The sequence below is a fragment of the Pollicipes pollicipes genome, unplaced genomic scaffold, assembly GCF_011947565.3.
Source record: "Pollicipes pollicipes isolate AB1234 unplaced genomic scaffold, Ppol_2.1 Scaffold_7231;HRSCAF=8579_pilon_pilon_pilon, whole genome shotgun sequence".
In the NCBI taxonomy this organism is placed as follows: Eukaryota; Metazoa; Arthropoda; class Thecostraca; order Pollicipedomorpha; family Pollicipedidae; genus Pollicipes; species Pollicipes pollicipes.
In genome coordinates, this window is record NW_023597034.1 from 41414672 (window position 1) to 41441376 (window position 26705).

The window sequence follows — 26705 nt, forward strand, 5'->3', positions numbered from 1 at the left end:
CATTCCCAGATGCAGCTGATTGTTTGACCCGGCAAATGTCAGCTGGTGGAGGCAGATGGGTCTCCCGAAAACACGGCGGGGCCGTGCCGATGCATTTGATAACGCGTGAAAGGCTCCCTGGACGGTAGCAAGCAATTTTTTCTGTCGAATTGGGCTAAGAGTGGTCTTATACAGTCGTCTCCACAGCCCATTCGGACTTTACCGAGAGAGAAAAGGCTGTGGTGTTTCGAGGAAAGAAAGAACTGACATATCTAACGTGGCCCATAATCAGCAGCACTCAAAGACAATAACGAAAGGTGACAGTCTTCTCTTTCGAAAAGGTTCGCTTCTAAGGGACTAACAAACTTCTTTGTTTGTCTCAGTCTGCTTGTTGACAGAGGGCACCGAGCCGTGACGGGTAGACTGACGCATCGCACGCGCTTGCAGCACTTGCGGTGCATGGCGCCGCGCTGTTTTTCCCATGCTCGACAAGCGCATTTGGCAAACCCCTGTCACTGAAACCGGAACCGTTCAGAAATGTCCTCCGCAAACTCGGGACTCTCTGATTCTTGTTGTTCGCTGCGGTGGTTCTCAGCACATGCTCGAACGTGCCGACACCTTCCTGAAGACTTACTCTGCATAAGTAAAACAGGCTGACGTATGAGGGGGTTACTGTAGCCAGCTGCGTTCTATAATGCGAAGCACACTTAGCAGCATTCGTAGGAAACAACAAACATTGATCGGCTTCGCAGCATTACTTTTACTTGCTTTAGTCAAGTCTTGCTTAAGACATCTATCTTTTTATTCCGGCGCTTCATAACACGCTTAATGATGATGCATTAGTCTGACAAACAGCGTTCTAATGGTGCCAATGGAAAAAAAAAACATTAAGCCCGTGGCATTTCAACTGATACCTAAACTTTTCGACCAGATGGTGGAAAAGCGATGGTTTTGCGAAGGGTAAATGAAACACTGGCATTATTTGAAAACCTAGTTTTTCTGGCATGCTGCACCACTCAAAGCGCTTACGACATATATCTACCTTGAACCATTATCAGTTATCTGGCAATCACCCAGTGATTTTCACCTTTGAGAGCTCTGCAACTTTCAGAACGTGGGGGACTGTGCCCTTCAATCTCAGACCCGAAATCACCAATGCATGTACTTACGCGCGTGCCGGTGAAACAAGTAAAAGGATATAATCACACAGAGCGCAAAAAGCATTTGGTATGATTGCTACAGCGCCGTAGAAACACTGAATCGAACATCCTACACGTAAACCCTTTTAGCAGTGAGCTTGTCGTGCCGTAAATGCCAGAGCTCCTGCCGTAAATTGCAGAGCTCGCGCTCGCCACTTCCGGTGCTCAGCGCCATTCCACCGATGTCCGGCAGTTGTTTCGCATTGGCAAAGCAGTGATATCTCTGCGGAGGTCGCCGCTGCCCCATTGCTGAACTGTCCTCCCCCAATGCTAGGTTGGTCCCCGTCATGTGGATTGGCCCCCAATTATCCATCTAAAAATCTAAACGCGTCGTCGACAAATTAGTGTTGGTTGTTACTTCTCTCATATGCCCTTGTTTGTAAAGAAAGCCACAGATTATCCCGGGCTTACACCTCTTGGCAGGTAAAACACGATTAATTTCCGTTCAAATGTGACGATGGAAGCTAGTAGATAATGCAAGAAAAGTTCAGATTTATGAACTTTGAAACTGAACTTGTTTTCCACAAAGCTTGCAAGCCTTGACCTAGAACTTAGCCTCCGACATTACTAAACACCGGCTCAAAGCCAGCGATGTTCCCGCCGTAAAACAAAAGCGACCCGATATTTGAAATTCGCACATTCAATATGATTTGGCTGCTTGAAATCTAGTACAAAGGATTTGGTGATATGACAATCACGCTTTAGTGGAGAATGCACTATGCCTGTTGAAATTTCATAATCGCTTGAATGTTTTCTTTTTCATTTATATTCTACCGTAGCCGGACGCTGACATATCAGCGGACAATATTACGGCAATGCCCCCACCGAAAAAAAGGATAAAATATCATCATGTCTTTTAGCCAACTGACCAGGAGTGGGTTTTGAATCTGCCGGTATTAGGAAAACCTACATTCTGTATGTCCAAGGCATTTTATTCTTCTCACAGTCATATTTGAATTTTCATCGAAGCTATATCAGAAGCCAATGTAGTCTGTGCAAATAGTACTTAAACGTATATAGTTCGTGCAAGATATCATGTCATCATCTGCATGATATTATGCATTTCGAATATTACACAATGACCTTGATCTATTCTGAAAAGAAGCTTGACCGGTGGTTTCTGTTTACCCACCCAAAACACAGGCGTGCAAATTTAATGTGAGTTTATTGCGCAGAAATTGCTTGGTTTTGCACCCGCTAATTCTGGAAAAAAAAACAAAGCGCAACCAGAGTCGAGCTCGATTAAGACCAATTTATGCGCACTATCAAGCCCGAGGGGAGCTGTTTGGCTAGGGGAGATGGCATATTAAAATATTAATAGATGATAGATTATTCAAATTTACACCGTACATGGATGTGCAAGAATTAATAACGTTCGGAAGGTGAGCACTCCGCGCAGTGGCGTGACTATGGAGGGTGCAGTAGGGTAACTTAACCCCGAAATCTCAATAAAACTTTCCAAAATGAAGGGAAATGTCAACCATACAAGAGAATCGAGTGTGTGTTTGATACTTTTCTGCTTTTTACCATCCAACATCATTGTTTTTCCGGATCCTAAATATGCCCTGCTGCCACTGATGTAGCGGTCTCGCTGGGACTCTTTTATGTCTAGCGGCAACGCGTCTGCGCCTCATGGTGGGCTGTGAACCAGGGGAAAAAGTCGCTAGTGGTAGAAGATTGAAAAGTCCAAAAACAGGGATAAAGCTCGAATTGGAATAGGTCGTAAGGAATACAAGTCGACAAAATTGAAGTCAGGCTGGAAAGCAATTTTTGCGACAAAAAGTACTTTACTGAATGTCACTTAGGATTAAAGAAAGCAAGCATGTAGTCAATATAACTAAAGACAGGAGAATCCGAATCATTTGACACCTGGCTTGACAAGGGATGTTGCAGAATGCAAACGGGTGCGCACCTGAATTCAGTGGAGTTGTCCACTTTACATTCCCGACCCGCTGATTTGGGCCCACCCGCGGTCACCGGACAAACGCCCTCGGCAGAAAGCCGGCATTCAGGTACTCATGCCGAACCATGCGGAACACGCCCTTAGACTGTCAGGTGGCCGATCTGCCATGGATACCCTTCTGGCCTGTATGCATGTCCATGCAATTATCTGTCCAGACATATTTTGGGACGGTCACCAGCCGCATAGTCGCCCGCAGAAGGCTGCACGCAGCAGAGGTGCTGGTCACGAAGCCCCTTTTCGTTCTGGTGCTGGACAGACACGTGCCTGGTTCTAGCTGTGGGCTCCTGGTTTCCACTTCCCCTTCTGAGAACGGCATCTTGGGTCCTTTGTTCCGGCTCGTTAGTTCAGATGCTATCACTCTCCACGAAAGCCTACTTCGCTCTTGCGCGTCGGCAGGGTGCGGTGGCGGATCCTGATCAGACAAGTCCGTACAACGGTGGCTTCATCGACACCGCCATCTGCGTCCCATCTCACCCATCTCGGCAGCTATGTTCTGGGTCTTACTACACTTCCTGGCTGCGCCGCTGGTGGCACGACGCTCCGACGGTAGAAGATCGCCGTTCCCGGCCGTAGGCCGACTCCTTGTGACAGCAGCCGTTCTTGACATCACACAGGCGTGCTGACCACTCTCAGGCGCAGTTACAAAAACGCTTTCGGAACGGTTTCTGTTCGGTGATCCTATGCCCTCGGACCGACTGGGGAAGTGGGCTGGAAACCCCTCACTGTACGGAATTCGGTCGGCATTTCATAACAGCGAGATTACCCGCCGACCTGCCAGTACTGCACGCATTTTGTTTGTAACTGCAATGTATGCGTGTCATATTTTCAATTTTTGACAGGCTTGTCTCCATGTGAGAAGCAGTTTTGTTTCGTCCCGAGACATCGCGTGATCTTGGCTGTGGAGATTCCCATTCATCCAATGGTCTCGGACGAAGCGCAGACAATTTCAACTTCAAGGCTTTTCGTTTGAATGTTTTGCAATGCTAGGCTCTCTGGTGCCCTCCGTGCTGGTCAGTTTCCTGCAACTCGGCAACTGTCATGTATTGCTATGAGATTCGAGACGGAATAATGCGTCACAAATGTAAAAGAAAGTTTCGGTTGTGATACTATTATTGGTAACCTCGGTGATGTATCAACGGCAATGATAGCTAGCTGTCAAACATGTTTACCGATGTCAAGCCAAGGTGGCATCGCTGCACGCTTGGCATCGTGGCATCGATGCACATAAGCCATCGCCATCAGCGTAGTTCTGAGCCACGGCTATAATGACATGACCGAAAAGAGATCTACTTGCAGACACTGTTGACTGCCGCACTGCACGGAGATGAGAAACAACACTATCGAGACAACCCATCGTCAGCACTGATCGAGTCATGTTGGCGATGGAGAACAACATGATATTTCAGTTTTCGTCCTCGATCTTTCAAAAAAATTCGGTAAAGTGCCTCATCAAAACTTTTCGAAAGCTCAGACTATATGACTGAGGCGCAGTTTCGCGAAATGAGTTGGGAAGGGGCATGCATAGTATAAGTGACGAAACCTACCCTGAAGATCTCCAAAAGCTGGTTTCTCCCCCTTTTAAGATTTAATCCAATATTTTTTGATGAATACATTTCTGGGATCACAGTTCACTCTAAACATTATTTGTTGTGCAAGCCCTGGCACCTACCATCCGGTCGTGCGATTTCAGGCTAACGGCTGAACTTGGTTGAAAATGTTTAACGTGACCCAATGCTCGGCTCGGCCCGGCATATCCTCCGTCGTTACTTGACTTTGAGTGTGACCGCCGCCACCGGTCATAAGCTATACTTGTCAAGGTCAAATAGCGAGCGCCTGGAAGTGACTCGAACAAGCCCCACCTCGGTTGGATGGATCGAAAGGCAGGCGTTCTAACCAAATGAGCTATCGGAACGGTCAAAGCGCATTTTTGATTTGGTCCACTTTTAACTCAAAGAACCGGGGGGGGGGGGGGGGGGACGGAACTTGGAACCCAAGTTGTGTATGTGTGGGGCTGAGGCCCCCCGCAACTGAATAGGAAACTTCACCCCTGTTGTATGGTGTTGATACCGACTGGTTCGCCAAATGTGTGGAGTGCTAACAGTTCGAGCATTTTGTCTCTGACACAGGGAGAAAAAGTGGGGGCATGGCAAGAGGGAGCTTCAGCTTTGTGTTGCGCGCACGGGTGTAGTTTTCTTTTCTATTAGAGGTGGTCGGGAGGGGAGGGGGGGGGGGGGCTCCAGCCCCTTAGCTTGAGGTCCCAGCCTCCCAGCTTTGAGCGTAGAGTGGGCCAAATCAGGGAAAAATCGTCTGTGGGCTATTTTGTTGGCAGGTTGCGTCATTTTCACTGTTGAGCCCCCCAAAGTGATTTTGCGAAACTGCACCCCTGATTACGTGTGCTGCTTCCGAACGACCTGAGCCTCTACATGCACAAAGGTGTTACCATTGCTCAGTGTGCTGGAGACACTCAACTTTTGGTCGCAGGCCTCTGCGAAAAAAAATTAGCGACCAGAATATGGCTCATGGAGACAGCTCTGGATTCCATCCATTGATAATTTTACCACAACAGGATGCAAGCCAACCCGACAAAATCTGGAGTGCAGGTGCCTGGCACGACAGCAATGCTGACAAGTCTTCCTCACGTTACGGTAACTTGTTTGTGGAACCGTAATGGAAGATGCCAAGACGGCACAACTTGAATTCTCCAAATAGAGCGACATCTCAATTACCGCACCCACATTCACAGGATTGCTGCAGAATGCGCCGGCAGCCCGACCACTCTCAGTCACCCCTAGGACCGTTAGCCTACAAACGCGCAGAAACGAATCGTGCAGGGACTGCTAGTCTCCGTCGTCTCTTATGCATGAGCGCGCGGGAGTTGTGCGGTGTCTCTCAAAGAAGAGAAGAGACGCGTCAAAGAATCAAATTCAAAGACGCGTCGGCGTCAAAAGAATGCGGATTAACACGCGCTCGGGAGGCGGGAAATTCGACCCTCCAAAATTTTGCTGGCATGGTATCCGAACGACGCGGTGCAACCGCGCCAAATGTTACATAGCTGTATACAATTGAATGGCGGATCGTGTGCTATTAAAACATTGGATGTTCCTTGTAAGGTCACTGGCCTACGGCACGCCAAAGCCAGGCCATGGGTTCAGAGAAGTCAATTTCTAGGGAATTGTTCAATCTGATGCAACAACAGAGTGTTGTACGAAGCCACAAATCTCCGAAGCACCTTCTTAGGCGACACAGCAATTAATTGAACAAAGTCCATTGACCTAGGGTCAGGTATAAAGGTCACTCTAGGGCTCGCTGTATGGTGTAGCTTCTGATACTCATTTCGATTTACTGATAACAAGAACCACATTATACATCTTTCAAAGATTTCCTAGGTCAGAATAGGTCACTGACCTAAAATGATCCAGGTCAACGTGTTTCTTTTAGGAGCATACTGCATGGCGTAATCTTTGTCGCTTATTCAAATGCAAAACTCTAGCAGTCTTGACCGGCTTGAGTCACCATGACCTTTGAAAGTTCGAGCAAGGTCAATGACCTAAATGAGCAGGTGACCTTTTGCTTAGAATTGGTGACTAGGTTTTGGGGGCACTTTAGAGGCCAATCCTGGGAGTTGAACATTTTTTACCTCATTTGACCCGAAGGCCATGATTTAGGAACCTCAAACTTTGAACTAAATGAGTTCACGTACAGGCCAACACACCCTTTGAATTTGCTTTCTCCAGCTTTCTCGGTTCCTGAGATCTCAGCAGGTCAAATTGACCCCGGTCGTAGGTGACACGACCACATCTCTGATTTTATCGAGATCATCTCTGCGGGATACAAACGACAGAACTTGACGAATACCAAACCTGTGCGCTGATCAACACGCTGTCACGACCAGTGATCCCCAGCGCACTGAGTCCGTTAAGCTGTGCAAGAGCGCTCTGCAACCTAATCGCCCGAAATGCGTGCCACTTACACAGTCTCGCACCCAAACCGATACCGCCGGACACCGACCGCACAGCAGGCATTTGCAATGCTGAACTGATGGAATTTTGATTCGCATGATCCGTCATTTTGTTGCGGTCCTAGGCTGGTGGTAGTTTCTGTGCGCCACGTCGTTTTGTCTACTTGTGTTTCTCCTGTACGGACCGTATTTAGCTGGGGTGACACCCAATGAGCCTTTCCCCTAACTGTTTTTATTTTTGCAGGAGCTAACGGGTTAAGTGAAAAGTCATCTCCACTACGGACCCGATATAAATAATGACCTGCGTGCAGAGATGGATACAAGGGGTAGGGCTATGGGGCTATAAACCGCTCGACTTTGGTGGCCCAGGCTCCTAAATTCGGTCAATCGAAAGAGCTATTCGGGCATTCATACCATTGAGGGGGTCTCTTGTTGGTCAGGGGCCCAGAAAATGAGAAGGGGGCTCACAATACTGAACAGGGGCTTCGTGCCGGTCTAGGGCGTCAGGCTCCTCAGGCATCGCTAAGGGGGCTGAGGTATTGCGGGGACCCTCTGTTGCCTGTGTAGCTTAGTTACTGAACAGGTCGCCCCGATGCTAAACATGGGATCACTGAACACACTGAACTGAACTGAACTACACTGAACAGGGGCTCCGTGCCGACAGGGGCCCCATCGGCCGAACACAGTCTACACCATAACATATTCCAAACTCACCATTAACTGTGTCACGGTCCCAAACACGCTTAAATACAACACTGGTACGCTACACTAAGGTTTCGTATGGCAGCATTGCTCGGCGTGCCCCTTTACTTTCTTACTGACTTTCGACCTTATTGATGCAGTGAATTTGAATTGTCCCAACCTGGAACAATGAGCACATGTCGCATCCTAATTCTGTTTCTTTACTGTACATTTTTTTTTTGTGGCGCCCAGTGAGTGGTGTGGCCTGCATAGAAGTCACACCAGTACGTGGAGGTGGTGTCATGGTAGACACAAGTAGTTAAAAATTCTAGCCACAACGCTTTTCATATCCACTAACGATCATTAAAAAAGTTAAACGTGGTATCACGTTATCTCAGAAGTTCTGACGATGGGATGCTGACATGAATTTTCATATTTCCGCTCTTATCATACCCATCCATTACCCTTGTTCTTGTCTAGTGGCGCCGTGCGGGCGGGAGAGCGGGTCTCTGGACGGATGGCGGGACACACTGCCTGCGACGGTGCACTGCAGCTGCTGCGACACTCGAAGTCCCGCGCGTAGATCTCTACACCACCAGACGGAGCACTGCACTTCTCGCCGCTGTTCAAGCTACAGGGTAATCCATCGCTATTGCCAACAACCAGTGATGGCTGGAAGTCAATATCTGGAGTAAGCGGAATGCATTATGCGCATGTTCAGTGCAGAATAGAAAACGGCGGCAGCTGAAAATGAAAGTCATTGCATCACTGTTGTGTTTCATGACAGATTGCCTCAAGTATTGAGAAACTTCAAGGCGAAATGGGCTGAGCGTCGAGTGCACTGTTAGGTAATGCGCTGCACATCTCCCATTCGCGGAAAGGAGTAGACCTACCGGACATCGTTTTTGAGTTGAACGCGTGGAATACTGCAGTTCCAATCCAATTTTTTGCAAGGTTTTCTTCGAATCGCGGTAATTCCGAGCAGAAGCTTAGCCTTGGCATGGCATCTGTGGGAGGCGAGACATGGTAGTCGCGTCTTTATTATGGCCGAGCCTTAGTTAATTTTTGGCGCTGGGTCCGAAGAGAGAGAGAGAGAGAGAGAGAGAGAGAGAGAGAGAGAGAGAGAGAGAGAGAGAGAGAGAGAGAGAGAGAGAGAGAGAGAGAGAGAGAGAGAGAGAGAGAGAGAGAGAGAGAGAGAGAGAGAGAGAGAGAGAGAGAGAGAGAGAAGAGAGAGAGAGAGAGAGAGAGAGAGAGAGAGAGAGGGAGAGAGAACTGATGTATTCGTTCAGGTCTTTTTAAATACGGTTCCTGAGTTCTTTGATTTCTTCTTTTGAAAACTTTTTTGGTTAATCTAATAGTCGACCCAATCGTGGGCTTATCGACGAGACGACTGAATGCGCGCCCTTCTCCTGCTTCTCCTCTCCCCCGGCGGTTCTTTGTGAGATCAGGGAAAACAAAGCAAAGTAGCGTCATGAAGGTTAAGGTGCTTAATGTTCTACTCGACACAAATCGTTTGCAGAAGAAAAAGATCGGCCCATGTGAGTCCACCAAGTCATAATATTATCATAGAAAGTGGTATTGACTTAAAGCTGGATATCAACGGACCAAAAACCCTTAATTAGACCCCCCCACCCGCAAATTGTCTCAGCACGTATTGTGTCGCAACACTTAACACGCTACAGGGCTGGTGTTAATTTGATACTCCACAAAGGCTTTTAAAGAGTAGTTTGTGAACAGCGCGGCGTAGTCGCAGCAAACTTTGTTTAGCTTAAAGAGCTAAATATTGAATATTTTTCATAAGAAATTAGATATATCTTGTAAAATTGCCGACCTATGACATGTCAAAATCAGGCCGTGGCTGTCAGTGGTTGGAATTTCTAGGGAAATATTGAACCTGATGCGGCAACGGAGCGTAAAACAAAGTCATGCATCTCTAAAACAATTTTTTAGGCAAGACAACAATTCAATTTAAAATTGCAAAAATTCTATTGGCCCAGGGTCAGGTATGAAGGTCAGACCGAGTTCAAAGCCAACCTGATCTTTTTCTCGAGAGCTCGTTGTATGAGGTAGTTTCTGATGCTCATTTCAAAGCTGTTAATAACAGAGACGTCAACAGACATATTATTCACTTTTAAAGGTCTGAGAAGGTCACCAACATAAAATAAGCTAGGAAAACATTTTTTGGGGAATATAGCACATGTCGTAATCCCTGATTATTTTTCAGACACAAAAATTAAAACAACGTCGTCGGATTTTGGCCACCATCACCATCTTGCGGTAAACAACGTCACTGACCTAAAATGAGCATGTTTGACCTTTTTCCTAGAGCAGGTATCTACGTTCCCGGTTGTTACAAGATGAAACCTGGACCACTTTGAATACCAGTCTGAAATTTGATCTTGTTCGACCTTATCTGACCCAAAAGTCATTACTAAAGAACCTCAATTTTTGGGGTACAGGTGAGTTTGTATACAGGCCAACCAACTCTGTGAATTTAATGTTTCTAGCTCTCTTAGTTTTTTAGATCTCAGCGGGTCGAATTGATCTACAACCAAGCCGAGGGCCAAGGGCGCCTTGAGACAAGTTAATATTCTTATCTAACATCTGCAGAACATATTCATCTTTTTACACGTGGCGTGTGCTCTTTTGTAGACAATGCGTCTCTCCCGTGACCACATACCGCTCGCTGATATAAAAAACGTAGAGAAAAATCGGTGGCCGACGACCGTGCTGCACACTAGCCCACCTATACGCGCCGGCTTGCACAGCAACAGATCTAGATCTGGGGGAATTTGTTTATCTGGCAGTCGACCGTATCGTATTGACAAGCCGACATGTCCGGCCGTCAGCCCCCTCTCAGTACTCCGGTTTGAGATGGCCTAATTGGCAGCTGGCTTCTGCTGCAGCTAGTCGACTGCACCTGGTATGCCTACTTTCAGAAGTGTATCCATTTGTCCGTCCAGGTAGCTCATTTGAGTGGAGCGCGTGCCTCTGCCCACTGGGGGTGGGAGTCGCTTCGACCGATCGCTGTGTTCGTCCAGCTGGGATGGCAAACGACAGGTGGCAGCGGCCGCGCCGAAGGAAAGGCAACATCAGGGGCAGGGTGGACCGTGCGGCAAATGCCAACTTTGCGGCATTTTAGGCTGTCTGCAAAATTATGCCGCTGATTCGGAATTTCACGATCGGACTGCGGCACCAGGGCTCACGCAACAAGCCCCACTTAGCGTGGGTGCTGATACCAAGAATATGTGCAATAGGATAGGTTGTGACCTCGTTAAAAATGAAATAAAAAAGTAAACTAAAGATAAAGACTAAAAAGGAAAAAAAGACTAAATTAAAACAATATTAAGAAATGTGGGTGAATATTCTATGCCTCCCCAATTACATTTTACGCGTTGAAGTGCGTATAATATTGATGCCGTATTCTAGGTTTGACGGCCGGCTTCGTGCAGCAGCGTTGCACAAATATGACACCGTTTTATTCTGAACTTGAATAAAAACCACTTATTCTGCATACTGAATAAATTCTGGCGCAGACAACACGGACAATGCAACACTGCACTCCCCATCACCAGCACAAACAAAAGAGCTTTGCAGCTTGTAAAATTGCAGCAATAACCAATCAGCGTCTGACGGGCCTGGTCGCTGCGCCCATAAAAGTCTGGCAGACGCTGTTTACATCCACATTTCCCTCGCCATTGAGCACTGCCAAGGACATTTTTCAATTTGATGTGAGAAAGATAAGCCTTCAGCTCCTGTTTCTTTTGTTGTTTGAAGATTGAAAGATTGGCGACATAGGACAGATTGGCCTCGAGTTCCTCCCTTTTCAGCATGATTGACAGTGAGCTACCTTCAGTATCTCATGAGATACTGCGTAACCGACTTCGCTAAGTGAGCGCTGCTGCAAATTTGTATTGACAAAACTCGATGAGTCAACAAGTGCTTGTGGTCACTTGTAATCATAAGCACGACACAGGTCTTGGTTCCTGCCTACCTACTTCAGGTGTGTCGTTTTGTTTACATCGTTTCTTTGTGACAATCATCCTTGATGACGCAGCTTCGTTCTTCATTATTTGCAGATATGCTGACCTATTACACATTTCTTGAAACACACATACGACAATTTTGTTTATGGTCCGCTTTACTCGAGTGTGACGTCTTATCACATATTCAGCAATTAATTACGTTCATTCCCAGTTAAACACCTTTACAAGCTTCTTTTATCTCGAAGGCGGAACATCTGAACGGAAAACGCCAAGCAGACACGGACCGGCTACCTCGGTCATCTCGTGTCACAGGAGGCGGTGAGGCGGGGCGACAAATGACGAACAACCAAACCTTTACATCAACGCAACAAGATCGCTTAAAAGGCTACAAGATCAAACAGTGTCAACGTCCTATGATGGCCAGTTGGAAACCGATATTCTGTTCACACAGGCTCTTTCAGCGCGTCGGACGCGCGTAGAAAGAAGGTGACAGTATGAGAACAACTGCAATGTGTAATGCATACCCGAGTGAGTTGTTATCGAGATCCAGCAGGGCTTGTTCATCGTAATATAAATCATGATTGAGATCCAAACATCTTCTTAAGTCACCTTGAATATTCGAGAACAAAAGAGGCCTGCCTGGCTAATCCTTTACAAAACTGACAAAACACAAAAGCTTAAACTGGTGGAAAAGCTTAAAACCCGTCGACGGCTTGAGGCCAAAAGCTTGTTGCCCATTTTGGCTGATTGCAGATGTCTCAAATATCATATCTGGCATGCCGTTGACCATCTGTGCTATTATGAAAATACAACTGGTTCATGGGCTAATTTTTTCAGAGACTGTTCGGCGATACCAAACGGGATATGGAGGTCGAAAGCACATGGTGTGTATAGCGTGGATAAGTGTCGAAGATTAGGACACATTCAGCAGAATGTTGGAGTAGGCATGTACACAGTTTACAGCCTGGAGATAGGCACACGTATCTGACGCGTTGAAAAAATGTGTAAACTGATTTCAACTCCAACGCCTTCTGCAGACTATAATCCAGGGCACCATTTTGTGCGCATTTGGATATAGAGGTGTTGTCAGTTGCTCCAGAAACCTGCTACTTTTGCTTTGCATTCCCAATCATCTGGTGAGCTGGACTGGAGATTACCTTGTGGCTCCAGGTGGTCGAAACGGATATCGCTGGATTTCCTGGACACTACGCTATTCGCTGTCCCTTTCATGGCTCTCGGGAGCTGTTTCCAGACACACTGTCCGCGGGGAGTGCCTGCCGGGTCTCCAACAAGACGCGTGGAAATGTCACCTTCGGCGAGGGTTAATGATTTAACTTCACGAAAAGCCGAGGACCGAGTAAGACTTACTTGACCTGTGTGGCGATTTTCAGGTTGAGTGGCCCGCCCGCCCCGGCCGCTACGCTTTCGGGAAGGTAGCTGGTTTGCAACCACCGAAGGCAAATTGGTGCAGTTTTCGGCATTTGGAAGCGAAATTGTTGACAGTTGCGCTATATTATGTTAAAGGCATTGCTTATGCATATTTCCAGCAGACATACTTTGCCCTAACGTTACAATTCGAGAAAAAAATTATCGATGCACTATGAATCCTCGCCTTGATGGAGGGAAATAATACAGCCTTCCCGAATATAATTCTTTTGAAGATACCTCTGTAGCATGTTGTGCAATCCGCCTAAATTTTCGGCAGCCCATGGGACATCTACTGCGCGTGTTTCGACATCAGAAAACGTGTTCCCCGCTTTTGTGATTTTGGAGCAGCGTCGGTTTTTAAGGAACACTGCGCGGCGATCTGTGACCTGAGCGGGCAGGCGGGCGGTGACCGACGATGACACGGAACAAGCGCAGCGGGCCGACATTGCTACGTTAAATGCAATGTTCCACATTTGAAGATATTGAAGCAAGAGCCGGACATGATGAAATAAGCTCACTTGTAACTGTTGGTGTACTTTTACGTGGAAAAGACCGAACAGTTTCTCTGTTTAGTAAATATGTCCCTCAATATGTCATTGTTTGCTTACGTCCCCGCACGTTACACAACATGGACTGAGGGTCAATTGACGGCCGTTACGTCTCGCAATCGTCCTCACAAACGCCACATATGAGCGAGGCGGTAATCATCTTTTTCTTGGCCTTAATCGTCGCATGGCTAATAGAATAGAAGAATTAAAGTGATGTTATCATCGCGTCATGCTTGTCTAGGTGACCTTGAAGTAGTCACCCGAAATAGCGTGCACATCTCCGCGGGCGTGTAGTTGCGAAACTAGAGGGAGTTAGGTCTTAAGAAGAATAGGGCTATAAACTTCAACGAATAATCTTCAATATGACTATTCCAGTTTAAAACCACAAATGTGGAACGCCCCCTTTAACGAAGCCATATACAGAGGCTCAGGAACTGTGTTTATGTGTGGGTGAGGTGGAGGGGGAGAAGATGAAAAAAACTCCAAAATGCCAAAATCGGCGACCGCGAGCCAAAATGGGCCCACTACAGATTAGAATGGGCCCTCTTCATGCCAGAATGGACTCTCCAAGTCAGTGACGAGCTCTCAGCTAGTCAGAATTGGCCCTTTACAGATTGGAATTGGCCATCCACAGCCAAAAGTGCGCGTCTTCAGGGCAGACGGGCATTCTGCAGCTGATAATGGGCCTTACACAAGCCTAAATGGGCCCCTGACATGCAACGATGGGTCATCCACAGGCCCTCAGAGTTGGAAAGGGGGGGGGGGGGAGGGGGAGCGCTGCCCACCACTTTCAATGTGTATGTGTGTGTGTGTGGGGTGGGGGGCGTGCTACCCCCACTAGCCACCCGGTTCTCGCGTCCTTGGCGATACAAAACATAATGATATACACCATTTTGCCTAGAATAGAAACGTAGCATGACTGTTTAGATTTCGTATTAGCAGAAGACGTGGTCTCGTTTAAATGATGTTGCTAAGCTGAAAAATTAAATTTCTCTGGAAAATTTGACATTTGACTTGGCAAAATGCAGCCAATTGGCGACAGCACAATACAAGTGTTGCCAGTCGCGGGATCTCGTTGAGAAAAATTCACTGGTGTTTTCCACTAAAAGCTATCAAAAAAGAGATTGGTCTTGACCCTGGTCTGACCTTCATACATGACCCTGGACCAATGAAATTTGTCGATTTAGTTGAAGTGTTGCCTAACAAACTATTTCAGAGATGCATGGTTTCATTTAACACTTAGTTGTTGCATCAGATTAAACGATTCGTGGATATTGTATTCGCTGAATCCATGGCCTGATTTTGACCTGCCGTAAGTCAGTGACCTTACAAGGGACATCTATATTTTTGGTAAAAAAATATTTGCCATTTAGTTGTCTGCAGTTATGGAGTATTTTGTGCGACTATACCATGCCGCTCGAAAATTATCCTGCAAAAATCTTTGAGGGGTCAAGCTGACCACCCGAGCGCATATTATCACGGAAAACATACAGTTTTCAGCGTGCAAAATCGTCAAGGAACACGGACAAAACTAGATCGTGATCTTAAGGACCCGATATGACAGTGCCGCAAGACGTACTAATGCAGAAGAAAGAGAAAGCGAGAAATCGCACTGGCAGGAGTGTGGGACGAAGTGAACATCTGACCGCGCGCTGCCGGGCGCAAGCAACGAATTCGTCCTTTTTAAGGATTGTTTCTTGTAATCAAGATCAGATCACGGAAACCAAAACAGGAAAAGACATAAAACCAACTGCTTGATGTAGTCGAATGTATTTATGCCAATTGCAAAGATATTTCGCAACTTTTCGACCCAAAGGAGCATCAGTGACCGAGCAGGAAGCGGCGAATGTCAGCTTGTCAGAACCCGGCCTCGAAAGCAACATACTGCGGCTTTAGCCTAGAACGATTCATGCATACAAGCTCTGTAGATATTTAGTCCGGTCTCTTCCAGACAATTTTCGACCAAAGTATGACCATCGTTTTGCAGCTTCCTTTAGTCACGGTCGACAAAAACATGAGTCGTTCCGAATTCCTTGATGTCACGAAGCATTCCGTGTGCAAATGTACCCCATTTTTGACCTCGCTATTTAAATATGTATGAGAGGACGCGAAGCGTCAGTGTACTTTTGCATGCTACTCAGAAAAAGGGATGCTCCAAATATATACCAGTATCAAACGAAGACGACCATCGGAACAATTATTCCATTGGCGATATTGCATCGCAGTGATGCGATATATTGGTATGAGCTTACAACGGCAACCTGCTTTATTCGCGTGGGCTTAGGTTCTATTTATGCACTTAATGGCAATGCTCTCGTTTGACATCGCCTCGCTCGTCCTATGCCGCGAAATGAATGTTACTAGGTACTACATTGGTTAAGATTATTTGAGTGAATAATGCGCAAAAGTGCATGTATTCCATGTTTTGTGATCGGTGATAACATAATATCTGGAGATCCACGCTCATTTCTGCGTCTCCAGTATGGAACATGGCGGTAAAAATATTTTTTATTGATATAAAGCTCGCTGATGATATTCGGTTCCGTTAATGTGGCACCGCCGGCCCGCCGCGCGTGTTCCTCGGCATTGTCGGTTGCCGCCCGCCCCCGCGCCGGCCCTAGATCGCCGTGCATTGCTCCCCAAAAAACCTCCAAACCAGAAAGCTCCGAAGCTAGAAAGGCTAGGAGCACGTTTGTAGTTTTGAAGCACGGGTAATGGGTGCCTCACAGGCTGCTGAACATATGGGAGCGAATGCAAAATGTACGAGAGAGGTATTCTCAAAAACATTACGTGGGGGGAGGGGGTTCGTTGTAGAACTCATACCGAGGGTTAACATGCTTTGAAGCCGGAACGAGGAAGCCGGATCTTAAATGAGTAGCTCGTTGATCTTCATGTTCAAGTACATTCTATCTACTGCACCCTTCTGTGGAGTTACATTGCAACTTCCTTCCCGTCAGCTATGCGTTAATAGCAAGAAGAGGAATAGTTTTAAGAGTTTCCTTTCATTTATACCACTGAAAAAGTGATTGCGGCAGACCTCCCACTTGTCTCGTATACATAAGACGCCAATAGCATGTCATTATTGTTTGTTCTAAGCATCCGTATTGTACAAAAAAAATCTTACCAAGCTCTTGCATGCATAATAACTTGCGTGAATCAAGACACCGTGCGTACATGGCTCGGCTTGCTTTTCATGGGACACCAAGTCAGTCTACCCAGTGGTAGTTGCTTTCAAGTAATCAAACTTGTATACGAGCTATGTTGTTATGTGATGGCAAAGACATCAGCAAGATGTTAAGCCTGAAGACATACTGAACCTTGCACCAGATGGGTAGGTTCTGTCCCAATTTAGTGTTCCGCTTTGCCAAACGTGCGTCAACATATGATTTCACACAAAATTTAGGACCCATTTGGAACGCATCCAAAAAAATTCCCAAAGATCGAACGTGAAAATACTTCTAAAATTGGAATACTTAGTACATTCTCAGGGCATTTTGTAATGGGCATTTTCATATGCACATTTGTATATATTAGCATATATATTTATGGACATTGTGATTTGAAACAACTCTGGGCTCCTGGTATCAGCTTTCTTAAGCGGCAAAACATGACAAAGATTTCAATGGGGTATATAAATCAGCCTAAATATTGCCCCAAAAACCGCACCCTCTTACCCCATTCGTGGCACTACCTATCAGGCAAGTGTTCTTCAGAAATGGAAACCTTACTGAACTTCAAACACATTGCCTTCACATGCTGAATTTTCCCCAAAGTTACGTGAGCGAATTCCACAATGGGATTCTACTGCAGCGCTGCTCCAACAAAGCGTTGTCAAATGTGACCAATTTCCAGTGTCTTTTCCAAACATAAAATAGGGCGAATTTCATAATTATGCTGTCCCCATACTGAGGCCTGCTGTTGAAATTTTGCTGCCAGGTGTAAAATGCAGTGAACTTAACACATTCACATAGCAGAACAAATGAGCAGAATCTAGATATCCAGTCCCACGCTCCATTCAAAGCCATATACATCACACATATTGTTGGACAGACACCTCCGCAAAATTGGGTATGCGCTATCTGTACACCTCGACCAAGCTTTTTATGGAGCTAACTTCTACTCAGAATTCACACTACTCACCCACCGAATGTTATATTCAAAATTGTCTATATTTACGAGCTCCTCAAATGGCTCTGGAAAAGCACCCACCGGAACGCGAACCCAAATGATTGGCTGTGCTCAGCGCCGTAATGACACATTTTAAGGCGAACCTCGCTACTCTGACAAGAACGAAGTCATGTACAAAGATAACAATGACGTCTCTAGTTTTTAAATCACCATTACTACACCACACCGTTTTGTGTCAATACGAAATATACTTAAGGCTTTTACTAGTTAACTGAATTACCTCTCTAACTCCTCCAATAAACAAACCTGATGCACAATTTCTGCTTGATGGTTGCATGACGTTAGTTAGGGTTCATATGATGAGTTTACGTCTCAAGTTGGGCTTGAATGACCCTTCAAAAGATGAGGAGACAGTAGAGTGTTGCCCACATCTTGCCTACAAACTGTCTCCCACACGGCAGGGCTGAAAATGTCTATGCCACTAAAACTTATTTTCCTCTTTCAGTGTCATCATGCGCGCAATTTCATCACAATCGACACCTTGTGAGAGCATATGAGAAATAAAACTCTAAAGAATGAGAGCACGAATGGACGCTTTTTACCCCTGAGGCTCATGGTCCAGCCACGGCCGCCAAACAATCCGCATGGGCGCTGCTCAAGATGGATATCGGCCCGACCCCGCGGTGATCTCGAGGACACCGGTCTAATCGCAAGCACGACGGCTGCTTACGATCGGGACCACATCAGCATTCAACGCTCGTGAGCCGGTTCTCGGCGTCGAAAAAATGTGGAGCCGTTGAAAATCCGCGAATAAACTGCGGCTGAACTTCGCGACTGTCGTGTTGACCAATCGCGAACAGCTTTGATGGCGGCGGGGGAGGAGTCAGTGCCGGGACTTATGTTGGTTGGTCGAAGTAGGGGGATTTGAGATCATGCGCTCGTCGTATCTCAAGCAAGTGTGAGTTTCTTTAGCCCCACAACGGTTGCTCATTGGTCCATATGAAAGTAAAGGAATGCTGTGTGCATGCATATGTAAACATAAAATGGTTGAAGAGGCGCTACAAAGTTCAACTGAGAAAGGGAAGGTAGACATGGATTTCGTAGAAGGTGAAAGTTCTCCATTTTGTTGCTGATTGCTGATTTTTGAGAGACGTTTTTGTTGTGCTTGAACCTTTCATTGGGAAATAATAATAACAAAATGATGGGGTAATCTCACGAAGGGGTATCGAAACACCCGTGATTTCTGAACGTTTATGCATTACATCTCCACCCACTCCTGAAGCTGCGAGGAACGTCTGCAATGGCAAACTCTTCACGTGATGCGCCCTTTCCCAATGGGACGTGAAACTCTATGCACGAGAATTAAGGCGATTGGGCCGACTACATTTTTTTTTCAATTTTGCCTGGCATAGGTTTACGATGCTAATTTCAGATATGGTTTTCCACCCCAACAGATCGCGAACAGCACAAGAGATGTAATTGTGGTGCATTGTTTTCCGACACCATGGACCCAGTGACAGTGAATTTGAAATTAGTGTCAAGTAGTTCTCGCGTCCCATTCCTCACTTGCTCTATTGTACAGGAAACAGAAAATGCATGGGAATATAAGTACGACTGATCGTGCATGAATGATTGTGTCAACAAAGCATGGGATGAATTTCCCAAATCACAAATGGATAAAGACAGATGCGCAACTTTTTTACCTATTAAGCCCAGACATATTTTGCGGGCGAATTCCTTTAATACGCCAAGACAAAAACAACGAAAGAGGCGATGCTGCTCACCTAAAAAGGGGGAGAGCAGCATGCTGCATGAACATTGAAAGATACTCAACAGGTAGATAAGAGAGTGATGAAGTAATGTGTGATGAATGCAGTCAATGTAAAATAATTTTAAAGTAGCCCGTACACTGTGCAGGGGGATCGACCAGCCACCGCTGTTCATTCACATGCATTTTGATATGGATTTTTTCTGTTGATAGAATCTTCCATTTTAAGGTAAAAATAAGGAGGCTTCGAGGAGGCAACGCTCAGGGACCGTCCACATAATACATTGCGCATGGAGGGGAACTGTTTGATAGAGCCTAACCCAAGCGTAACAGGGGAGGAGAGGGTGGGGGGGGGGGGGGGGGGGGGGGGGGGGGGGGGGGGGGGGGGGGGGGGGTAGGGAGTCGGGTAGGTCAAAGTGACGCTCATGTGCGATTCAAGTGTTTAAAACCATAAAGCCGGGAACTGTTGACTTCCTCTCATGACAAGCAGCACGCATGTCTTGTTCTGCATGCCAATATCAATTAGGGGCTAAACGGATGTTACCTTTTTGGAACGTTAAACTTAAAACAGCGCAACTGGGCTGGTGGGATCGACCAGCGTAAGTAGGCCGGGGCGTGGGGAGTGGCCAAGATGCGTCGAGTAATTTATGGACGGCACTAAAGACAGGGTGCGATCACGGCACTGTCAGATGCAGGAATTTTGACCGGGGAAGAGGAATGTTTTTCAGTGCGACCCAAGAATATCGAGGAGAAACGCTCGGAGTGAGTCGAGGCAGAGGAAATTCTTGCAAGTACGCTGCAAAAATAGAGGGCTGATGTTTAAAACTTTTACAAGTGACTTTTAGAGACGGTCCCGTATGTGCGCGCAAATCTTTATTTGTTGTGTTGCAATAGACACTTGTATTTTCGCCACAAACCCACAGCTGAAACAAGGCAATGCAAAGCTGCAAACAAGGTTATCACGGAGAGAACATTGAAAATTGCATGCATCGATTCGGAAGCCGGTCACATTATAACAACCGCAAGCATAATCGATCAAAAATTCAGTTACAAAGTGTGCTTTCAGCTTCAACAGAGGCTCTTAAATAATAACATGTCGAGTGAATAATAAAACATATGAAGCGAATTGAAAAATACACCGAGCTAATGACACTTTAAAAAGCCGTTAAAAATACCAATTCAATCCCCATAGCAATAAGAGAGAGGCAAATGCTTGCGATGCGGGTCAGCGGCGGTAATTCGCTTGGTTGTGAACGGGTCGTGAGGCGTCAGGTAGTGGCCAGATGGTGCAAACTTCACGAGGCAATTAATGCAAGCAGTGTGGAGTGTAGCATAGAGTGTAGTGCAGTCGAGCCTAGTCTGCACAATTATCACATGCAGGCAAAACTAGTTCAATGTTTCCCACTTGTATTAAACCATGCAATATTGTCTTATGATATTTGAGTTCGTCATATGCGACGTCACTAGTACAAGGTAGGCAACGGGTTTAGTAGAAATCACCAATATATGGTGATAACGTGAAACGCATTCCGTATTTAGAAAATGTAACACTGCTGCACGGTGTAACTAACCACGCGAAGTTAAAGCAAACAAATAACCGGACAGCCCCTAAATGTTTGGGGCACAGCATTTTGCTGTTGGAAATATTCAGTTACATCTTTAATGTCCTGCATCATCGCACGATTTGATGTGGGAATTCTTTAAATAAGTTATGCGGCAATGGCATCGCTAAAAATCTGGGAGTCTCTCATTACGCAAGGCTGTATCATGCAAATAACGGCATTTGCCCTTCTATTCCATATTGTGATGCTTGCCCACGTCCCAACAGGAGCCAGATCGGAGGCACAATATTGGTGTTTGAAAGCGTGCTCGTCACTCCGCTGAGACGTCCGCTGAATACAACATCAGCCCCCCCCTCCCCACCATTTCTGTACCTTACCATGCCACTTTAATTTGGTACTTTGGTCGCTACAACAGGTGATGCATGCCGGAATTTCATAGATACTCGCAGTCAACAATAACAAGCTGCTCAAGAGTCTTTCGCTTCAAATCTTAGCCATTATCCCCGGTCCTCAATTTCGGTTCATTGATCCTCCCCGTGCTTCATCATCCACCTCTGCAATAGTTGTGCATCTAGCATGCAATAAATGGCCACCGATAGAACAACAGCAGTTTACCACATTTAATAAACATGCTGATTTCACCTCACCGGAGGCAACGTCATTTTGGCAACGTCAACATCACCTCACCGGAGGCAACGTCGATTCGTCATTTTACAATCACCTGTCACCCGTGCGTAAATATCAGGCTTCATGGAGCACCATGGCACACAAACCTCGAGTGCGCGCATACTCCACGTCAGCCGCATGCAGCACAGGTCTACTTACGCAGCCAGCAGTCCGAAGGCGCCGGTTCGCGCCGGAAACGAGCCCGGCGACGACGGGGGTCGTCGCGCCAGGCCACGTCTCTGCCGGCCCCCAGTCGCAGCGGCACACGGCCGCTGCGACTGGGGGCCGGATAATTCAAAATATTGAATTATCTTCTCTGTTGTTTCAATACAGGCATGTTGCCGAGGTGTCAACAAATCTATTTTTCCATTCTCTTGGTTTTCTCCGAGAAATCAGTCTACTTCTACTGTCTTTGTAAGAAAGCAGCGTGATGAACTCACTGAAATCGGAGGTACAGAAGGTTTCAAGATGACTGTTAAGTGTTTGGGAGATGCTTCATGCTCGAAGCCAGGCGCGCAGCCAGAGCTTTGGCAAGGGGGAGACACAAGGTTGACAAAAGGCCCGTGACAGTTGAAGGCTCCCCCCCCCCCCCCGGAAAAAATTGCTGGATATGGCACGTTTGTTATCAAGGGCATGTTTTCCTTGATGTTTTTCAAGTTTACCTTCTATAGCTGGAATAAACACCAGAAGATGTCACGAGATTCTTCTCCCTGAATTTTAAGTCAATAGAGTGAAGAAATGGTGCGTTAAATAACTGCGTGAAATAAATCGCCGGAGCTCTTCTTCTATGATGTCCAATGAATTCTTTCTAAGCCGATGGAGCCCGGAGGCTTTCTCCGAACTTGTATGTGTTGTTCACATATATTTAGTGACCCGGTGAATGTAGACTCTGGTTCGAAATGGATCAACAGTTTGCATTAACATGGCCAAGTCATGTTTGTCTGAAAATGTTCAACAGCCGGTCAGAATCGGTTAGGGATACACAATATAAAGCATGCGCGCCCGCAAATCTTGCAACAAAAACCTCGACTTCAGGCGTTGCACTCTCCGAAGACCGCGCTGTATTGATCTCTTGGCTAACACTGAGCCGTGGCCAACGGATGGACGAAAATGGGGACGCTTCTGCAAGAAGCACCTTTCAAGTGCTCTAGGACATCAAATCTTACCTTTGGAAGGTAGTCTGGACATCTGGAATCTGGAAGTGGTACTGGAACAGGAAAGGTAGAATCCCTGTTTTTCGCGTTGGCGCAACTGCCAACTTGTCCAGAGGACAACCTCAAAAATGTAAAAAAGATACACCCGATCTCCTGTTTGAACGGTGCGAATTAATTTTAAAAGATGTTTGAAACCATTATTTTACGAGATCGTTCTCGCGCGCACGGCGCCCTCCGCCTTATGTTAATTACAGTGACAACGCTGTTGGGTTTACGGAGACTGCAATCCAGACCATCGCTGTTCTTGCTGCCGGAATTGCGGGAAAGCAGGCTTAAACCTTCCGATGTAATTTGTTTCCCGAGCCGATTCTGCAAAAGAAGGAGCGTTTTCAGGCAAATATGAGATAGTTTGTTTCTTCTTTAGCTCACTTCAGCACATTCCTTTCATCACTAATGATATCCCCTATTTCTTTCCGGGAAAGGGTCCCTTTTGAATAGAACACTAGGGGCGCATTCTTGTTCCCGGTCAGGGGCTAAGGTGCCATTCCGTCCCAACCTGAGGTGTCTTCCGGCCGCCATTCTAGCGACATGGGGCGGGGTCCCCTGGCCGATCCGGGGGCCCTTAGAAGAGTACATCAAATCACATTGGGCCCCTCGCTGACGCAAGAGACCTGCTGGTCGACGCAATTGACCCCGCATGGACGAAGGAACCCTCACTGACGCAACAACATCCCTGATCGCTACAGGTGGTCAAATAATGAGCGTATAGACTCCAGTTTGGCTTAACGGGGTTAGGCTAGAATTGAGATGGAGGGCCCCATCTTTCGGTGCTGGGGGTCCTGGCTGGCAGAGACCATTTCCATTGCTCAAAACGCTTACGCAAGTGTGTTCACATCACACACAGTCATAACTGCTTATGTTTCCTTTCATTTCCAGACGGCCACGACCAACGCAAGAGGCCCTGTGCGATTCAGGTTCCCATCCCCGTCCCCGTTGAGCAAATCCTCTACTGACAAACTCCAGGCTCCTAGTTGACACAGAATAACCCTTTTAATCACTGTAGACCCCTGAATGCAGGAGCCCTGCGTTGTTGCGAGGGCCCCAGCCAATGTAAATCACGGGCCCGACCTTGTCCCTGCTTGGGAAATGTCCCCATAGCTCAAGCGGACACGGAGTCGACTGTCTGGCGCTGGTGATCTCTAAATTAAATAGAGGAACAGCCTTTCTAAGGGGTCCTCAATCGCCACAAGAGGCCATCTTACTGACATTTGGGATCACGGCTCTACGCGCGGTGATCTTTGATCTTTGGTGATCTTTTAATGTGACCCACAACCAGTCATTCTGGCCGTTCAGCATCACAATTAGGCCCCTGGTCTTTGGTCTCGAGAGACCTCTCGGTCCCTTTTCGGGCTCCTCAAAAACCGCTCCTGGCCGAATCAAGGCCACTCGCCGCCACGCGACCCCGGTTAAGCACCATGACCCGCTACCAACACAGGAGCCCCTCATTGTGTTAGGGACAGTGAACATGCGAGCCCGGCCTTGTTCCTGTCTGGGAAACGGGTCCCAAGCGCCCAGACGGACATGGAGTCGACTGCTTGGCTCCGTGTCGAGGCCCTATATAATAGGGATGGATAACCCTAGTATGAGAGCCCTAACTAGAAGTTATCAGAGCGACAATTAAGGCCTCGGCATTGCGGGTGGGGGGCCGGGCCCGAGTTCAATCGGGCCTTGATCTTTGGTCCAGAGATACGCTTTGGTCCCACTTCGGACCTCCTCAAACAAAGTTCGTCACAGTGACCGTGGGTCACGTGACAGACCACTAACAAGGGGTCATGTGTCGGCCACAAGCTGACGCATGACCCCTTGCTAAACACTTTGGGCCCCTGAACCGACACAGGGGCCCATCCATTGTGTCAGGGACCCAGACCAGTGCAAATCGTGGCCACTGGCCTTGCATCTGATTGGGAAATGGGCGCCCAGGGTTCGGATTCACAGGGAGCCAGCTGTTCGGTGTTTGCAGGTCTCTGGTCGACTTAGGCATCTGCAATGTCTTAGGAATCCTCAAGCGGTGCAAGAGAACCCTGACTGATATTCCAGGTCAGGACTCTACGGACCTCGATTCATTATGCGGCTTACAGCCAGCCGTTCGGGGCCTTATGCCCGCCCATTAAGCCTTTGATCGTCGGTTCCAATGGCCACCCGGGCTCCTCTTCGGGCCTTATTGAATACTATCTTTGATCGGCTCAGGGCCCCTTGCGAGCACAGGGCACTGTTTGGCACCGTGGGCCCCTGATAGATACAGGGGGCCCGAACAGCGTAAATCACTGGCCCCGGCTTTGTAGCCGATTGGAAAGTGGGCCCTCAGGCCCATACTTACACGGAGCCGACTGTGCGGTACTGGTGGTGCCGGACCGACATATAGGCCCATATCAACTCAGGCTTGAGGAATAGGCCCACTTGCCGATGCCACCACGGAGCAGACAGTACGTTGCTGGTGGTATCGGGCCGACAAATAGGTCCTTAGTGACTCAGGGGGTCCTGCTCAGCGCGCAGGACCCTCTGACTGGCACCGGAGTGTCTGACCCAGCGAGCCGGGCCCCTTAATGTGACCTCCGGCCGGTCTTACGGGCCTTTCTGGCCCTCAAATCGAGCACGTGGTCGTAAGTTCTGAGGGGCCCGACGGACCCATCGCAACCTAAGAAAGGGCACGTGCCCTGTGTCCCCTCGCCGCCTGCGCTACTGGTTGAAGCCTCAGGCTACAACACAGAATGACGAATGTGGCGGAATGCTGGCGTTACAAATCAGGAACCGTTGTAAAGGAAATATGAGAACCCACAGAGCATTCTCAAGTCTCGGCCACAGACTGCTACCATTGCTATGAAATGTTTGAGGTTTTTCCATGAACTTGACTTTTGAGAAATTTTGTTTACCCCTTTCTCTCCACAAAGTCACTCACTTAAAACAATCCTGACGAAAGGTCCGAAGTTTGTAGCACGAATTTTAACTGAACAGTCCATCTATGGGCTTGTATGTACCCTCAGAAACACTTTAACGGGCTTTATTTTTAAACTACACTAATCAAGCTACACAGATAATGCGTTCGTTCCATTTGCGCATTACTGACGGAAATTGCCAGTAAGACACCTTCCGCAGTACGATGAGGGAGGTGACACAATACCTGCTCATCGGATATATCACATTTTGAGGGTTCGGGGTTTGCAGCACAACGCCGAGGTAAGGGAACGAATGTCATGAATAAACCCCACCATGGGGAGATGTCCCTCTGAATTGTATGCCCCTTGCTATCTAGCCTGTGGAAGAGCCAACCGTCTGTGAGCGGCGGCACGTGGTGTGACCGTCCTATGCCTGATGTTCCCTCGAATAATCAGTACCTAGTGTGCATTGCGGATTCGCCTCACAGAACATCATTAACTGCACTAGCCCTTCATGCGTCAGCCACATGGCTCTCAGATGTTTTAAGCGCACGATCACTCAGAGAAACCTTCAGAAGAGTGCTGATAGGTCCCAGCAGTGCTGGCAGTCGCAGAGGCCAACAACAGCGCCGTGGCTGACAGCGGCGATCAAAAAGCCAGGACTTTACGCGAGGCCGGTCGTGGAAAGTTCTCGTTTCAGAGACGCGTGTGTTCCGGGGGGGGGGGGGGGGGGGGCAAGGCAGAGCAGCACC